At 47.5% G+C, this 15930-nt stretch overlaps 1 long non-coding RNA gene across 1 annotated transcript; it reads left to right on the top strand.

Annotated features, from left to right (window-relative positions):
• The first annotated feature begins 4585 nt into the window (after positions 1–4585).
• On the top strand, positions 4586–15363 carry LOC123034646. Its single transcript, XR_006416814.1, has 3 exons — positions 4586–4888; positions 15089–15093; positions 15352–15363. It is a non-coding gene; the product is annotated as an uncharacterized LOC123034646 (long non-coding RNA).
• Positions 15364–15930: the final 567 nt, after the last annotated feature.

Genomic DNA, 15930 nt, shown 5'->3' on the forward strand with positions numbered 1-15930 from the left:
CTGAGGATCTGTAATGAACTGCAGCTGAGCTCTGGGTAAGACTCAAGAAGGTTTATCAATAGAAGCCATCAGTATCAGCCTAGCCTTTGCTGGAAACAGCATCATGTGCCAGCTCCAGTGTTCTGTAACTCTGACATTGCTCTGGTAATCCTGTTGCTGACCTGGTTCCTGCTCCTACTTCACTGGACAACATGTTTTTCTGACTCCTTGCATCTGTTGGATTTTGGCTCACCCCAAGACCTCACTCTTCAACCTTCTGCCCAAAAATAGCCTCTATGTCAAGGATCCTATAATCCTTCCATGAAGAAATTGGAAGCAGGAGCCTCGGTAAAGTGCTGGGTTGGATGCCTCATGTAAAGCCCTCAGCCAGGGCTTGGGTGTGTTTCTGCAAAGCTTTTGCTTTTTGCCAGAATCAGAGAATCTGCAAAGGCAGAGAGCATCCAACTGATGGTCACTACAAAACGGTTGAAATAAAAATTTCACCTGGACCTCGTTCAAGACATCAGGCCTATTACTCCTATTCAAGAAGTTAGTCTTTGTGACTTCCCTGACACTGGGTTCTTCTAAAAGCCTTTATTGCATTTCCCTGCATCATTCCCAGAATTGAATGGGCAGGGTGGACACCAACAGCTCCTGCTTGTAGATTTCCTGCTTTCTCCAATATTTATACCATCTTTTTTCTTACAACCAACCATTCTGTTAAGGAAACCAATTGCTTCACAATATTTGTGATCTGTCACTTAGCAGTCACCCTGGTCGATGCATATGGAAAAGCTTGACTTGTTCATGATCTCTAGGGTAACCTCTGGGGTGAAAAAATATCCAGGGAGTTTTAAGCTGCCAGAACTAGCAAACAAAATGCAAGCAATATGAAAATGGAGCACTGGGTAGAATCGCAATGGTAGGCTGGATGCAGACTGCATTGTCAGAGCTTGGTTATGGCACGGATCAGGGGTGAGCCAGAAGTCGTGTTGCAAGCCAATTCAAAGCCAAAGGGCTAACCAGGAAGCAGCCTCAAAGAGTAAGCCGGCAGTCAAGAGCAAAGGGCAACCAAGAACGCAAGAACAAATCAGAACTCGGGAAGACCTTGTGGCACAAGTAAGGCCCAGCCTGCTCAGGAATGCTTCCTATGCCTTCCCATCCTGTAGGATCCAATGGCTAACCAGGGACAACGTTGGTCCAGAGATGGAGAACCCTGATGTCTGCATGCCAAGGGTCCATCGCTCGGGAGACCTGCACACAGGTCCAGCATCTCCTGGCCTGGAGAGATGAATCTGACACAGAAGGTGCCGAGGGTCCATCGCTCGGGAGACCTGCACACAGGTCCAGCACCTCCTTGCCTGGGGAGAGGACAAATCTGACACAGACGGTGCTGAGGGTCCTTCGCTTGGGAGACCTGCACACAGGTCCAGCACCTCCTTGCCTGGGGAGAGGACAAATCTGACACAGACAGTGCTGAGGGTCCTTCGCTCGGGAGACCTGCACACAGGTCCAGCATCTCCTGGCCTGGGGAGAGGACAAATCTGACACAGACGGTGCCGAGGGTCCATTGCTCAGGAGACCTGCACACAGGTCCAGCATCTCCTGGCCTGGGGAGAGGACAGATCTGACACAGAAGGTGCCAGAAGAAGCCAAACTGAGGATAGGAAAAATGGCGCAGGAGTTCACATATGAAGAGGACAATTGGAGTGACCTCCTTCCCCACCCCAACCCTTAAAAAAAATTAGGGATGAGGTGCCTCCAGGGCAATCGCTGAAAGCCCATTTGGAAGCATCCTGTTAATGTGTATAATCTCTCGAGTTGGAAGCAGTTACTGATATGGATGAATAAGCCAGACTTCTTAATCGGTTTGAATACAAGCCTTGCCTCTAACCCCTAATGAATGAAAACCCCAGGATTTCTTCCATGAAAAATGCATGGGAGTGTGCCATTCATAAAAACATTCAATTACACATATGAAGCCTGTCCTGCCATGACCCACGCATCCTTCGCTTTTGGAGATGGAAGGATCCTGTTCGTAGAAGGCCATTTAACAGGCCAACCCGGCTGGCCAGTGGAGGGAAGCTGTTCCATACTCTTTCAGAAGGACCTCGATCAGCAGAAAGTTCTTCCTGACTAAAAGTATGGTCAAAGAAACATTTCTTGCCCTTGGTGCAAGATACTTTCTTCTTTTCCTAAAACAGGAAATGAAGAGTTTTGTTGGCTTTCGATGTGGTTTATAGTAGATTCAAAAGTGTGGAGAGCACAGTGTGGTGTGGTGGTTAAGAGCATGGGATTGGGACTCAGGGATCTGGGTTCGAGTCCCCGCTCAGCCATGGAGCCAACTGGGTGGCTTTGGGCCAGTCACAGACTCTCAGCCCAACCTACCTCACAGGGTTGTTGTTGTGGGGATAAGATGGAGGAGATGTAGGCTGCCTTGAGCCCTTTGTAGGAAAAAGGCAGGCTATAAATCGGGTGGGGGAGAGTCTGCAAGAGCCAGATCATTAATGGAAGTTGCCATCCAAGATTGAGACCGGCAGCACTAATTGGGACCGGCAGCACTAATGGGCAGTGGATCGTCAGACCATGCAGGTCCTTTGGAGCTCCATGGCCCTCTGCCTGCGCAAAGCTGCACTCCTTCCGTCATTTGCTGGCTGTTCTTCCACGAGCTCGCTCAGAGTGTTCCTTGGAATTAGACTATGAAATTCTCAAAGCCTAGTTAGAAATGAGAAATCTGCAATGAAATCACAATCAGCCTGAATGGAGTAGTCCAATAAAATAGAATGCCTTCATAAAATTATGCTACTGCACCAAGCAAATGTGGACTTTTCCACCTAGTCACCAAAAGAAAACAAAGATGAAAGCAAATGTACTTGTGGGGAGAATTCCAGGGCCGGGGCCAGAGCAGAAAAGACCCTGCCTCTTGTCACAGTCTGCTTTATTTCAGCTGGTGGGATGAAGTTGCCATGCGTCCTGCTCGACAGAGCTCAGACCTAATGGAAGTGCCGAACAGTCCAAGTCTAATTTAAGCACAAAGAACCAGAAGGAGTATGAAGGAAGTGACTCTGAAGTCATGGACCAACAGTTGGCAACGCAGCCGAAGGCTGAGGAGGCAACTTCCTACTAAGGTGGGATGCAACTAGATCTAAAATTATGGCAATTCTTTCTAGGTTCACTTCAAGAGATGCAAATGCTCTTCCTCTCCTCCTTTACTGATGCATTTCCTGCCTTCCGGCAATGCAAAGAGGGACCCACAAGTGGCCAATTTTGGGTTTAGCTTCAGAAGATATTGTGCAGATTCATGCACTCCTGCAAGGAGGACTTTAGAGGCCTGGAGTTGTGACCCGGCAACACCATCTCCTCGTATGCACAGAGGTGCAGTACTGCAGATTTAGCATCCAGGCATCTATACAGACTTCAGGGCACATCGCTAGAGTTGTACCCTGAGGTCACCAGTTCATGAATGATAGATACTCATTTATGAACCAGGACGCCGGGGCTGTTTTGTGCACGGGACAGCAACAAACTCAGGTTTTCCCCTAGAAGTGCACTCAGAGAGCCCCAGCAAAATCCCAACTGCCTCTGCAGAAGCTGCTGGTGGAACCAGCTGCCTGGAGGGGTGGTGAGCTCTCCCACACTGGAGACATTCAAAAAGAACCTGGGCAGCCCTCTGAGTGGGATGGTGTAACGTGGTGTCCTGCAACAGCAGGGGGCTGGACTTGATGGCCTTCATGGCCCCTTCCATGGCCCCTACTATTCTCTGATTCTTTTTTGTAGAATATCTGTGTTAGGTGTGTACATGAAAACATGCAAAGCAGGGCAGTTTCCTCAGCCTTCTCACCAAGCTAAGCTTGCAGAAGCACAGCTGCCACAGCTGCAATGCAGAGCAACAGCCTCAAGAGCCTTTCGGTGCTATAAACCTCTGTACCCTCTCCATGCCAAACAACCCAATTCTGCCAGAAGGGAGAAGCTACCAATTACATTAGTCATTCAGTCCTGCTACCAGCAAACTTTAAGAAGTTTGCCTGCATCCAGCTGATTCCTGGTTTGGATGCTTAGAGCCAGAGTACTGGGAAGCTTTTCCCTCTTCAGGGGCTTTGCATTATTGCTGTGGGTTAAATGTCATAATAACCCTCTGCTCTCCACCAGTTTATCCAGGGCTGGACTGAAGTCCAAAACACATGGCTGCTGAATCTATGACTTTTTTGGTTGGGGGTGCACTAAAATGTAATTGTACCATCATATTGTCCAGTGTGAACAGGCTAAGCACTGCTGAGGTGAAGAGTATTGTGCCTTTAATTAATAGTTTTCTGTATACAACTTCTGTTTCTGTTTTTACTTTCTGTTCAGCAAGTGAGCTTCTAGTACTTATGCAGCAGAGGAATGCTATTATTATTATTATTATTATTATTATTATTATTTTGATGATGATGATGATGAGGAAAAATAAAAAGAACAATTAACACAGAGAAAAAGTGGGGGAGACAGAAGCTCACTAATTGTTCAGTTGCAAAGTCACACCTGACCCATCATGAAACCATGGCTCTCCTGTCCTCCACCATCCCTTGGAGTCCACCCAAGCCACACCCACTGCCACAGCGACTCCATCCAGCCACCTCATCCTCTGCCATCGCCTTCTCCTTTTGCTGTCAATTGTTCCCAGCATCAGGGTCTTCTCCAGGGAATTGTTCCCTCTCACTAGATGGCCAAAGTACTTGGGTTTCATCTTCAGTATCTGGCCTTCTAAAGAGCAGTCAGGGTTGATTTCCTTTAAGATTGACTGGTTTCATCTCCTTGCAGTCCAAGGGACTCGCAGGAGTCTCCTCCAGCAGCACAAGTAAAAGGCCTCAATTCTTCAGTGCTCAGCATTCCTTATGGACCAACTTTTACAGCCATCCATTGAAACTGGGTAAGGAGCCATGCATCACTGATCCACTAGCCACATTGAACAGGAAGCTATAAAAGGTGCAGTAGGTACAAGGAGGAAGCTACTAACTAATGTTGCAGGAGTCCTGTGCCAAATAGAACACATTTGTTAGCAAACTTTATAGACCGATTTGGGATTTAAGGAAGGACAGAACTAATATCTTACGAGCTGTGTTGGCCATTCTTTTAATTCTGCTTCCCCCAGACAGCTGTGGGTGAGCAATGCTCCGAGCATTGGCCTTTGTGAAGAAGCCACCTTCGTCTGCAACACAAATTGCCACCTTGTTATTCAGCATTCTAAGGTCATCTAGGCGATTATAAATCTTCCTTTATGTTTTATTAAACTATCTCTCTTCATCTCCAAAACAGTGGTTATCTCCATCTTTTAAAACCGCTTTGTCTGTAGCTCTAAATCCCTTTACTGTAGATTAGTTCTGTTATTCATCATTAAAGTGCCTAAGTACAGTTGCTGTAACAGAAATCAGGGCAATAGAAAAGGGCAAGGGATGGAATAGCAAAACTTATGCATAGTAACCTCAGTCATTCATGCAAAAACGAACAAGGAAGATCACTCGCTTTCAGTCATCATTAAACATTTATCCTCAGCCTTTACCTAGATGAGGACACCGATGATTTATCAACAGAGCGGTGCAAAGCGACCAGGTATACCTGGTATTATCTTCCAAATTATTATCTTACACCAAAAATAGCTTGTGCCATCCATATTTTATGCTAGTCACCCTCAACCTGGTGCCCTGCACATGTGTTGATTATGTTTCCCATCATCCCCATAACTCTGCTCATATTGGCCAGTGATGATGTTGTAGTTAACACCTGTCCCTCTTTCTGGTTATTCCCCCAGCTGGCGGGTTCCAGGTAGACTTGTCAACTGCCCTCCGGGCCTGTCGGTGCTGCTGCTTAATGCCAGGTCAGTCCAAAATAAGGCAACACTCATCCATGATTTGATCATGAATGAGAGGGCCAACCTGGCTTGCATCACAGATACCTGGGAGGGTTGGGGGGGGGCTGTTTCCTTCTCACAATTGTGCCCGCCCAGGTACCTGGTCCGGCACCGACCACACCTGGAGGGGAGGGGGGGGGTCGCACTGGTTTATCGAGCTTCTATTTCCTTATGGGGCTTCCTGTCCTCTCGAGGCCGGGGCTGGAGTGCCTCCACTTGGTGTTGGGCGACTGAGACAGTTTGGGGATTCTGTTGGTGTACTGTGCACCCTTCCACCCAACAGACTCCCTGCCTGAGCTGACAGAGATCGTCTCGGACCTGGTGTTGAAGACTCCCAGGATGTTGGTCCTGGGGGACTTCAATCTCCATGCCGAGACGGTTCTAACCGGGGCGGCTCAGAACTTCATGGCCTCCATGGCGGCCATGGGGCTGTCTCAACACATCACTGACCTGACCCATGAACGTGGACACACTCTGGACCTGGTTTTCTCAACGGGGCAGGAAGAGGGCGATCTGAAGGTGAGGAATTTAAGTTTGACGCCCTTGTCATGGTCAGATCACTTCCTCATAAGGTTTGTATTGGTCCACCCCCAGAGCTGGATAGATCCTGATGGATTCCTGGAAGCTCTGGGGGATTTTCCGGTTGACAAGGCTGGTGATCCTGTCGATGCCCTGGTTGAACTGTGGAATGAGAATATGACCAGGGCTATTGACACGATTGCCCCCAAGTGCCCTCTCCCACCTGGCAGAGCCCGTTCATCTCCTTGGTATACACCGGAATTACGGGCGATGAAGCAGGTTGGGAGACGTGAGCATAGAAGGAGGAGATCACGGGGTGATTCTGACCGAACACACTTAAGGAACGCTGCACACACTGCTGAGAGAGACCAGAGAAGAGACAGCAGCCAAGCAGAGGCTACGTGAGCTTTACCATTGTATGTCCTAACTTCTACCAAGACATCCTAGGGTCAAAAAGTGCTACCTTTTTACAGGGCCAGATTTTAGGGAGTGTATCAACTCCTGTGGTTGGTGCAGAGACACCAGCAAGGCTGCCATGGAAGAGATGGCGCTAAAGTAGGTAAACGCTTTAGGAGAACCGCCCCAAGATCAAGGCCTCCGCCTCCTGGACATTGCTTCTGCACATACCTACTTGCTGCAGATCTTGGAGACAGAATGACCACCAGGCAGCCAAGTGGTCCCGGGGGGAGCTGCTCCCATATCAGCAAGCCTGATTAGTTCAGGGAACAGTCCTCCTGGTCTGGAAGAATTGCTGCTGAATGCAGCTCACTGAATGGGAAAGCTACATGTTATACTTCCTCTGTGGCCTGCGGCTACATCAGTTCCTTTACTGTTAATGGACTGTAGTTGGGGAAGGTGATTATGAAGGAGTTCCAAGTGCAGGGGGTGAGTTACCCCTTTCCTCCTTTGCCATGAAGACACCCCCTGAATTTGGGGGTGGTGTGCCGCTATGGGGCTTAATTAAGACATTTCCACTGTGCCAATGGGCTCTTTCAACTAAGCCCCCAAGCTGCATGGAAGAGAGATGGCTTGGGGGAGAGTCACAAGAGAGAGGGGAAGGACTGGGGATTTCTCCTGGGATTCTGTGAACCAGTCGCAATCAACCCTTATCCTCGTGGCTGTAAATAAAGTAAAACTAGTGAAAAAGCTGCACACTGTGCATTATGTGCGACATATTGATTGACCTGAGCCCAAAGTCTTTGCGACATGCAAACGTCCCTGAACGCTCGGATGGTCCACAGACGCCTTGTTCCAGCTCCCCGCAGAATCTGAGGACGCAGCCTTCTCTGCCGTGGCACCAACACTACGGCACCTTTCTCTTTCTGTACGAGGCATCGGGAAAGAACAGCTTTATCCCATCTGAATCATTTATTTTGCTTTGTACTACTGGACCTCAGCTGTGTCTTGCCCTTCCTGTTTTGGTTTCAGTTTCTACTTTCTTTGTGTTTATGGCTTTGCTTTCAAGTGGAAAACTACTTCTTAGGCTCTTTGGGGGGTGGGTTGAGTGCAGGACACAAAATGCTTTGTTGTTGTTGCTAGTCGTGAAGTCGTGTCCGACCCATCGCGACCCCATGGACAACATTCCTCCAGGCCTCCCTGTCCTCCACAATCCCCCGGAGTCCACCTAAGCTCACACCAACCGCTTCAGTGACTCCGTCCAGCCACCTCATCCTCTGCCATCCCCTTCTTCTTTTGCCATCTATTGTGCCCAGCAACAAATTTGTTCAACAAATAGTTGAATTAAATAAATAAGGAAATGGAGTGCAAACCATGTGAGCGTAGGCCTTTCAGATCAAAATGAAGACATTGGATTTTTCTGAAACTGGAAGATGCCTTTCAGGATAATTGTGAGGCTGGGCAGATGCAGTTCTCTTCCCTTCTCGCCCAACACACACCAGAGTCACCCTTGGATGTTAGTGGTTTCCATGGCAATTTTCCATCTGTTTTTGACTGTTTTTACAGGCTTTTTAAATTAAAGCTTAAGTATGTCAGTGTTCCAAGATTAGCTTTGTCTTTGAATAAACCATATGCCCCCTCAACAAATCCTGCTACGCCAATAACACGGAGGGAAAATGTTTAGAGTTGGTTTTCACACATCTTCTCTGATTAAAAACAAAGCAGCCGGGCGACGGAGAAGAAGGGAATGTTTGTGCAAGGATTCATTTGTCATCATCCTATAAAACTCTCATGCCTGGCACATAATTGATCATTGTATCAGCTAAACAGAGCAGAGGAGAGCACCAAGGAAGAAACTGTTCTCCTGCTGTCAGAAACTTTGCATTCCCTGAAAATCAAAACAGACCATGGCAGGAAATATTTACCTATGAGATGCAACATAGATAGAAACGACTCCTATTTAAGCAAGGGAGAAGCACAGAAGTGTTTATGTTCCCCAGAGTTCTTTGCTGGATAGAAAATGGCAAAACCTTTCCTGGCGTTCAGTCTGCAGGAGGACTCCAAGTCTTGCTGAGTTCTGTGACTCTCAAAGATTCTTAAAACCTGTGCCACCACCTCAAAGCATGTGTTACCCACTGCACTTCATGCGTTCGCATCACCTAGGGGAGGACTTCTAGGCCACCTCATCCAACCCCCACCCCCATGCAGGAAATCTTAGCCATACAACATCTTCAACAGATGCCTCTCCATTCTATACTTGTTGGACTATAGCTCCCATCATCTCCGGATGCCAATTTCTGGTTAGCAGTTATATGCATTATCATGTAACAGCACTGGCTCCTTACTCTTAACCACGGCACTGCACTGGCTTTCACTGGTCCCACTGTCAAATCATTCTCCATGAATCCTGCTTGCCCAAAATCTTCCCTCCTGTAACCTAGGGCCATTTGATCTAATTCTTCCCCTGGTACACCAGAGAACAAGTCTTCGTCCTCGTCTCTGCAACAGCTCCTTCGATATTTGAGGAATGTCTCATGTTCCCAGTTATTCTTTTCCTCTCCAGGCCAAACTCAGCCAGCGCCTTCCTCCTTTCCTCAGAGGAGAGCTTTCCTGCACATTTGACCATCTCTGCTCCCTGTCTCTGACCCTGTTCCAGCTCCTCTGTCTGCGACTTAGGGTGGTACCCAGGAGTGCACAGCAACAGCCTTTACCTAAAATTAGCCCCTCTGTATCATATCGGACGGTCTCAATTCACTGCCGCTAGAAGTCGTGATGGCCACCCATTGAAGCGGATTGGACAAATTCATGGAGGAGGAAACTACCCATGGCTACTAGCCCTGTTGGCTATTATCAGAGGTGGGGTGCCTGCATGGACCAGTTGCCTGGGCAGGAGGAGGTCTCGCACCCATCCTGCTGGAGGGATCCTGCACGCAGCTGTTTTGCCCCCACATGAACCAAGCGCTGGACTGCTTGGACCAGTGGTCTCTGTGTGTGTATGTGCGCACGCATGCGTATGTGTGTGTTAAGGAGGGGTGGAGGTTTACACAATCACAGAGGTGAAAATAAGCCAATAAGATACCCCAGTATCTTCCACTTTCACCAAACTACTTCCACTCCCACCAATCCCACCTCACTGGCACTGTCCAAGCACACATCAACACGCCCAAATACCCCAATAATGCCAGAAAATTTCACAAAGAATATATTAGGGTTGCATATTGTTGAATACCTTCTAGCAACAAACTGACAAGCCATTAAGAAAAGAAAAACTCCAGAACCATTTCAGCATGATTTGGAATCTCCTTTAGCCATCTGTCACCTTTAAAATCCCAGTTTAGAGCTTCAACATCAGCCAGGAACGCCGAAGGGGGTCCCATATCCAAATGTTGTGGCTGAGAAGGGATGAATCATGCAATGAAAATAACAGGTGCTAAAATTAGTGACTTTGGCCTTTTGATCACAGGAAGCAATGCATCAGAATTGTTGGCCGAACCGAAACCTTTTCTGTTGTGTTAGAGGCAGGTTGTAAAGGATTCCTTCCATCTTGGCTTCAGCAGCTTGGTTTGCAAGTGTTCATGAGGATGGAAGTAAAACTAAAATTAGTTTCTAAAAAGGCATTAATAAAGGAAGGTCTATATTAGCAGAAAAATAGCAGATAATTTTTATCCAGGCCATATGGATATAAAAACTGGGCAGATTGACAACCAATTCTCATCCCACCAGCCCAGTATATGTATTTCTCACTGCATAGCCCAAAACTCTAAATTATCACATTTTTCGTCCAAAGAATTTACATAAATGGATGTGTCCCCCATCCTTGTTTATCCTCCCAACCATTAACCAAACAGACAAATGACTAGCTGTGAAGTTGCATAGACTCCAGTCAGCCCCCAGACCTTTTTCCTTGCTCACTGGCCCTAAATTTAGACACCCAAAAAGGCCATCTAGACAAAATGCAAATTGCGGTAGTCACAGCTGTCTCTTACAGTGGATCCTCACCAGCTCCTGAGCTAACACACATTTGTTATATTTTGAAATCTTTCAAGCCAAGGATGAGGAACTTCTTGTAGTCCACAGGTCAAGATAAATTTCCAAGAGGGTTTTTTTTTTGGGGGGGGGGGTTGGATGTTTTAGGATGTTTTATTTTCCTGGGCTCCAAGATCATCGCAGACAGGGACTGCAGCCAAGAAATTAAAAGACGCTTGCTCCTGGGGAGGAAAGCTATGGCAAATCTAGACAGCATATTAAAAAGCAGAGACATCACCCTGCCAATAAAAGTGTGTATAGTCAAGGCTATGGTTTTCCCAGTTGCAATGCATGGCTGTGAAAGCTGGCCCATAAGGAAGGCTGAGCGCCGAAGGATTGAGGCCTTTGAACTGTGGTGCTGGAGGAGACTCCTGCGAGTCCCTTGGACCGCAAGGCGATCAAACCAGTCAGTCCTAGAGGAGATCAACCCTGACAGCTCTTTAGAGGGCCAGAGACTGAAGGTGAAACTCAAATACTTCGGCCACCTAATGAGAAGGAAGGACCTACTGGCGTAGACCCTGATGCTGGGAACAATAGATGGCAAAAGAAGAAGGGGACGGCAGAGGATGAGGTGGCTGGATGGGGTCACTGAAGCAGTTGGTGTGAGCTTAGGTGGACTCCAGGGGATGGTGGAGGACAGGAAGGCCTGGAGGAATGTTGTCCATGGGGTCGCAATGGGTCGGACATGACTTCGCGACTAACAACAACAGCAAATGTTTTAGTGGTGGGTGGGACCAAAGGTAATGTGGAGGAAAAGCAAAAGCAGTGAAGTCAAACTACTAGTATGTTTTAAAAGTTTAGTTTAAGGCTTTGTATTAGTTTTATTGTTGTTATGTTTCAAGTATCATTGAATTGTGGGTATTGGATTTGAATTTTTCATCTGTTTTATTATTTTCTTAGTATATAAACTGGGATTAAGGATGGGATACAAATATCTTAAGCAAAATAAGATGGGTGTGTTCCTGCTAACCCCAAACACACACAGAGAGAGCATTTAACATGCACTCGTTGTCCTCCTGCTAAGAGTTGTGAGATAATGATGCAACCCTCCAATTATCTAACCAGCACTTTCAGAAAGGTTTTATTTAGTGCAGGGAAATTGTGGCATGTAATTGTAAAAGCAAGAGAAACCATGATTTCCTCTGATGCTATCCTTCCATTCCAAAGTGCAGCATAGGGATCCTGTACATGAAGCCTTTAAGCTGAAGTTCTATTTAAGCACCTTCCAGTTTCATCGCTGGAGGAAAAATGCATCCTTTACACTGTCTTTTTCCTTCCCCGGTGTGCGTATTTTGCTGCATTCCTAGACATTCTGTTAACTGACCACAAGATGGCGCTGTGGTATAGCTGCACCTCTTATGTTGCGGATTAAAATTTAATGCCAGATGTTTCTGGCTCAAAACACAAACAAACGTGGGGGAAGAGGAGGTGGAAAACATGGCACTGCTTCTAGAGGAGGAGATCATCATTCAAAGAACCCACACACTTCCCCGCGCGAAAGCACAATGAATGCCTCTTGTCAAGAAGCCAGTGGAGGTTATGTAGCAGAAAATCAGAAAATTGTGCTCATGTAGGACTCGGATCTGCAGGGAAACCAAAAGTTGATACGGTCAATTAACAGCCTCGTGTGGGAAAGCACCGCATCATGCAAGCCAATCCTTCCAAGGCTGCAACAGTAAACAAAGAATTGTTTGTGGCAGCACAGTTTTTCTCTTGCGGTGCACCAGGCAGAATGCTTTTCCTTGGCCTCAGCTCAGAAAGGCATCGAGGTCTACACAGAACATGGAGAGGGGTGATCGTGTGGTGAAGACCTGCCTCCACGGTGGTCTGCATAGAGCCAGCACTCATGCAGCAGTGGGCTCTCAAGTGGGAACTCAAAAACAGAGGCCCTGAGATGTGTGGAAGAAGGTGACAGGTATATTCTGCACAGATGTCTGACTCGGCTCATGGGGATGGGGGCATGGCCAGCTGCTCACATCTGTACATGGCCACTGCATCCCCTTTGGACCTCTGCATGGGGCTGGAACACGCAGTAAACCGAGGGATGCCAAGCGAGTGATGCAAACACAGCTAACGGAGTGCTGGAAATGCATGTGGGCTCCAGCCAAAGTCATTAAGGATATCAAGTGACGTGCTGTGGGCAGGAGGTCAGTCAGTCATTCCGCACCAGGTCAAGCAGAGCCGCCAGGGCAGGGCATGTGTGAAGGCAGGTACCCTCACCTGAGCATCTCCTTTTCCTTCTAGATGTTAGTTTGAAGCAGCAAGTCCAAGAAAACAAGACTCTGTTCCTTCAAGAAGTTTGCCCAAGACAACAACCAGTAAAGCGAACGTGCTCAATGCTACCTACCTATCTATCGATTGCTTGATTGGTCGATCGATTGCATTTCTATACTTTACCAGCCACAAGATGCTTCATCATACCAAGTAAGACTATTTCTCCATCTTAGCCCAGTTGTGTCCACCGGCAGAGCTCTGTTTAATAAATAACACAACATCCCTTGTTGGGAGCAGTGAAAACAGTCTTTGCTCAGATTGGTGCAGGAGCTAGAGAAGGGGTGGCGAGGAGAATTCTTCTCATTGAGATCTAGCCACTTGAGATTTCACCCTAATTGTTGCACTATTCAGGGAAATCGGGCATGGTAATGATGCACCTCCTTCTTTGGTGGTATACCACAGTAATGATACCATGGTAACAATTCCATGCCTCCTTCTTTGTTTATTTCCCTGCTGAGCCTTTATATTCCTCCCTGTGGGATCAGGGCAGGAGCACATGATGGAAGGCGATCCAGGGCCCCCTTTTCATCCTCACACTTCCTGCCCCATCAGCCACACCCTAATCTTTAAGAAATATAATTGCAATTCAGGTTTGCTGTCTCTTTCCAGGAGCAAAATGTGTTATGGCACTAAGAAGTGCACTTTTATTTATTTAGATTTATATCCTGTCTTTTCATCTCTTTTTTAAGACCTCAAAGGGGCTGACATTCTCCTCCTGCTGCTCTCTGTCTTATCCCCACAACAACAACCCTGTGAGGTTGTGCTAAGAGTCTGTGACCGGCCCAAAGATCCCCGGTTGCCTCCATGGCTGAGCAGGGACTAGAACCCAGAGTTCCAGAGTCTCAGTCCCAGGCTCTTAACCGCTACCCCAAATTTTAGCTCTTCATTCTAAAAGGATCAAATCTAACTTGCACAGCAAGTTAAATGCCGCTCTTTTAGCACTCGGCCATAGCATAAGGACCATTTTTAATTTTAAAATGTTTTTTCTCCGTTGCCACCCACTTTGGAAGGCAGGGCCTTCAGGCGGCCAGAGGCTACATGTTGGCTGTCCCAGTGGCCTACGGCCTCATCGTGCAGCCCTTTGGTCCGCGTTTGTGGTCTTCAGACCTTCTCTGACTGTCCTGCATTCTCAAAAATACAAAAGACTCGAATTCTTTGTTAGGATCCTTTTAATCAGGAGCGTTGCTGTTCAGATTCTGTTCCAGAAATAGCTTGGCCTCCGAGCTGTCAGGTGGAAGCAGCCCCTTGGGGGCTCTTATCGCCCTCGGCTGGTGATGCAAGATGCCTCTAAATTGATCCAAATTCATCCAGCTTTCAGATGTGCAAGGCAGGTGCAACCTTGCATCAGAAGTCGCAGCTTGTGCTCGGAGAAGTAGGAGCAAATTGGTAATACAATTTCAAAGGGGAAAACGCAACCCTGGCTGTGCTAATAGTACTCCATGGAAAAGAAGAAAAACAAAACCTTCAGTCAGCTTGTGGTGGGGTAGCTGATTAGATGAAACTCTAGAACAAGGGAGTTTTGCTTGTTACGGTGGGGCTCCTCCCATGCAGGCCATTGTCTGTGAGGAACATCTGTCTGGAGCCCAAGTCCCCATGGCCAAGCGTCCTTCCCCTTTCCAGGATCTTGTGCTGGTTTTTTCCTATTCTAAAATGCTGATGTGCACCCCCCCCCCCCCCCCCAGGTTTAGTTAACTGTTATACTTTGAGCACATTATGAGAAGGCAAAACTCCCTGGAGAAAACATTTCTGTTGGAAAAGTGGAAGGCGGTAGAAGAAAAGGAAGATTAAATACGTAATTTTTGCATAGCTTGATTCAGTCATCAATTCAAATGGAGACTGTGAGCCAGAAACTCGGAGAAGAGCAAGATTTGGAAGGGAAACAATGAAGGAGCTAGAAAAGTGTGGAGATGTTTCTTTGGAGGCCAAGGCCAAGCTCACGCACATTATTGCATTCCTGATCAATATATATGGGTGTGAACGCTCGACGGTGAAGGAAGCTGCCAGGAGGAAAAGTGATTCATTCAAAACATGGTGCTGGAGGAATGCTTTGTGAATACCCAGGACCAACAGAAAGATGATCCAGTGGGTCCTGGATGAAATGAAGCCAGAACTTGCCCTGGACGCAAAAATGACAAAACCGAAGCTCTCATGCTTTGGGAAGGTCATGAGAAGGCCAAACTCCCTGAAGAAGACAATCATGTTAAGGAAAGTTGAAGGCAGAAGAAGAAAAGGAGGACCAAATATGAGATGGGTGAACTCTATCAAGGAAGCCCTAGCCTTGAATTAACAAGAGCTGTCAAGGATGGGACATTCTGGAGGCTGCTCATGCCTAAGGTCCCCAGAAGGTGGAGATGACTTAATGGCAACAGAATTTCAGTAAGAGCTTTAAGCTACGCTATGCTGGTGGTTGCTTAATTTTTGGGCCCACCCCCTTTTCTTTGCCCTGCCCAACAGGGCAACATGGCCCTGGGGAACATCTGCAAAACTGCATTTGGCATCTGGGTGGAAGAGCTTCCTCTCCCATGATGTAAGAGTTTGCAGCTGTGGCTGGTGGCAATTAAAATGAGCAGCACGGCAGCCTTACATTGCATGCAGCTACAATTAGCTTTCGCCACATCAAACAGCTGCTCAGAGACAGGAATCAGAAGGTGGCAGGCTGGGCGTTTTCAAGGCCCTCAAGACCAGCACAGGGCCAGGGCCTGCAAGCACAACCGCTTCTAGTTCACTCGCACAGGTTAGAAGGCCAGGCACAACCTAAGACAATTCTCAGTCTGCATGCCCAACTTCTCCCAGGGGGAGGCACTGAAGCACTGTGCCAAGGGCCCCCCAAATCCTGCACCTAGCGTTGC

The sequence above is a fragment of the Varanus komodoensis genome, unplaced genomic scaffold (genome assembly GCF_004798865.1).
Source record: "Varanus komodoensis strain SLA01 unplaced genomic scaffold, ASM479886v1 scaffold70, whole genome shotgun sequence".
NCBI lineage: Eukaryota > Metazoa > Chordata > Lepidosauria > Squamata > Varanidae > Varanus > Varanus komodoensis.